Raw genomic sequence first — 3418 nt, forward strand, 5'->3', positions numbered from 1 at the left:
TGGTGAATTTGGTTTTTTAAATTGCATTTGGATTGCTGATGGGTTAGGTTTATCCTTTGGAACTTTTTTTTATTGCTTTTTATTTCATAGATCGGAACATAAAATTGGAATCTTTGAGTTTGACCTAAGTGAAATCTTGTTATTTAAGGGAAATCTTGTAATCTTTGAGTTTGGTAATCTTGCAATTTGAGGGAAATCTATATTACAAATTTTTTGATGAAGAATTCTATATTACAAGTTGGGTTTTATTTTGTGTTTGTGATTTTGGGCCGGGCATGATCGGATGGGGCCTGACAAGAAAAGTTTGGGGGTTTAAAAAAATCCGTTTATTAAATAGGGTGGGTTCGGGTAACTGGGGCAAGCCCGCGGGGCAGGTTCAAGCATAAAAAAACCCGCCCCAAACTTGACCTGTTGCCACTCCTACTCTTCAACTTCTTCAGCTTTTTTATCTTGAGTTTTGCTCCAATGAGAGACTGAGAGATAAACTTAAGAGTGGCTGTGGAGTATAGAAGAAGAAGTTTCGGCTTTGGAGACTTCGGAGTTCGGATCGAACTTAAGTATAAAAGGAGAAAATTGAAGTCTAAATTAGTGCGGTTAGGTGAGGTAGGTGTGATATTTAATGGGGAGTGTATTTATTAATTAATATTTTTTTTCTTTGTACTTCCTAGACCTAGATACCCATGTTTCTCAAAAAAAAAAAAAAGATACCCACGTTACTACCACTGCACACCCTTGGTGTGATGGTCACTCCACAAGTATAAGTGCTTGCTGGGTGTGGGAGGTAAGGGTCGGGGTTCAAGTCTCCAAGAGGGATCTTCACACACATATACACTTAGATTAGGTTAGAGTAGAACTCTATCTTGTATTAAAAAAAAAGGAAAAAAAAAAATACTCACATTACTTTACAGTTCATTTAGTGGGGTTATTTGCATGCTACCCCTAGATAACCACAACACTACAAGTATTCTTGATCAATCAAAAAAATAAAAAAATAAACACTACAAGTCAACAACACCGGATTTTAACCCCCCCCCCCCCCCCCCCCAAAAAAAAGTACGTGGGACTAATTATATAAGTACTAAATATAAAAATATAATAATAAACCAACCTTACTACAACTTTGTTATTATATTTTGTTAATTTAATACTTTTTTTTATTAGAGTTAATTTGATTAATTTCTAAATACAGTATGAGAAAACTAAACTCCGATATATATATATATATATATATATATATATATATATATATATATATATATATATATATATATATATATATATATAACTAAATATTATTAGTTATAAATTTTTTATTTTTTATATTTTTAAAATTATTAATTATTTATTTATGACTTTATTGGTTGATCATCGATTCGACCTCAATTGGACCATAAAACTGAAAACCATTCAACTTTTTGGTTATTTGACCCATCCAATTTTTAAAATCATGAAATTGTGCACTTCATGTTCATATTTTTATCACTCTCTCAACACAACTTAAAACACAGCTCAAAATAATAACCTGTGTTAGCTAGCAGAAATGGAGAAGGAAACGAATAATGCATACAAAGCTCATTGTTTGGCGTTATCCTATCCAACCCAAGGCCACCTTAATCCTATGCTCGAGTTCTCCAAGCGTTTGGAGCACAAAGGAGTCAAAGTTACTCGAGTTACCACACGCTCCAAGTCCAAAACCATTCACAAAGAAGCCAGCTCCATTGCCCTAGAGACCATCTCTGATGGCTTTGATGAAGGTGGGATTGCTCATGCAGAGAGCATCCATGCCTATTTGGAGTGATTTTGGCAAGTGAGGTAATTTAACTTTTTTAGATGAGAGGTAGAGTAAAACCAGGGATCGAACTGTTCTAAAACTACGTTAAATTACCGATTGTCCTAAAAAGTTAAGTTGATAAGAAATGGTGAATTTAATCACTTAACCATAAGTTTAACAGGGGTCAAAAACTCTGGCTAAGCTCCTTGAGAAACTTTCTAGTTCTAGTTTAGGCAACCCTGTTGATTGTATTGTTTATGATGCTTTCTTGCCTTGGGCTCTCGACGTAGCCAAAAAGTTTGGCTTAGTTGGTGCTGTTTTCTTCACTCAATCTTGTGCTGTTGATAATATATACTACCATGTCCATAAGGGGTTGCTCAAACTTCCTCTCTCAGAGCCAGAAATTTTGCTTCCAGGGTTGCCACCACTTCAACCTCAGGACATGCCATCTTTAATTTATGATTTAAACACCTATCCAGCTTTCTTTGATATGCTTGTGAGCCAATTTTCCAATGTTGATAAAGCTGATTGGGTCCTTTGCAACACGTTGTATGAGCTGGAGCCAGAGGTAATAAAACAAATAAACTGAGGCCGTATACTGTTACTTTCCTGTTTCCTTTTCTTTTTTGATTGATTTTTTTATTTGAATTAAATAAAAATTTTATGCTTAATGGTATGATAAAATTGTTTGTAGGTAGTGGATTGGATGACAGAGATATGGCCATTGAGAACTATAGGACCAACCATACCATCTATGTACTTAGACAAGCGGATTGAAGATGACAAAGACTTTGGTTTCTGCATCTTCAAACCAAATAGCGATGCTTGCATGAAATGGCTAAATGATCATGCAAAAGGATCTGTTATTTACGTATCTTTCGGGAGTTTGGCCGCTCTTAATGCCGAGCAAATGGAAGAACTAGCTTGGGGTTTGAGAATGAGCAACAGCTACTTCTTGTGGGTGGTAAGAGCATCTGAAGAGGCAAAGCTCCCCAAAAACTTTGTGGAAGAGACTTCACAGAAAGGACTTGTGGTTCATTGGTGTCCCCAGCTCCACTTATTAACACATGAGGCAGTGGGATGCTTTGTGACACATTGTGGATGGAACACTACTTTGGAAGCTCTTAGCTTGGGTGTTCCAATGGTTGCAGTGCCACAATCGACAGATCAGCCAACAAATGCAAAGTATATTATGGATGTTTGGAAGATGGGACTTAAAGCTCCAGCCGATGAGAAAGGGTTAGTCAAGAGAGAAGCAATAGAAAATTGAATAAGGGAAATAATGGAGGGGTAGAGAGGGAAAGAGATTGTGAAAAATGCATACAAATGGAAGATATTGGCCAAAGAAGCTGTTGACCAAGGTAAAAGTTCTGATAAAAACATTGAAGAGTTTGTAACTAAGTTGGTTCACTCTTAAAAAGACTTAGCTAACTTAGTAGCTAAGAGCTTCAGGTGCATTAATTAGTTGCAGTTGTTTCTTCATGAATTGGTACACTCTGAATGGTAATGCAATAAGGGTTATATGTACATGGTGTGTAACAAATCCACTCTTTCCATACCATAATTTTGGCTTGTCAATTTAGAACTGTGTAAACCGTGAAAACCTATCGTTGATTGCTTGGTTTTTTCAATTGTTGCATTTCATAA

The 3418-nt window shown here is 35.9% G+C and overlaps 1 pseudogene; it reads left to right on the forward strand.

The window, feature by feature from the left end:
• Positions 1-1540: 1540 nt before the first annotated feature.
• On the forward strand, positions 1541-3188 carry LOC142621355 (UDP-glycosyltransferase 74E1-like; annotated as a pseudogene).
• Positions 3189-3418: the final 230 nt, after the last annotated feature.

The sequence above is a fragment of the Castanea sativa genome, chromosome 12 (assembly GCF_040712315.1).
Source record: "Castanea sativa cultivar Marrone di Chiusa Pesio chromosome 12, ASM4071231v1".
NCBI lineage: Eukaryota > Viridiplantae > Streptophyta > Magnoliopsida > Fagales > Fagaceae > Castanea > Castanea sativa.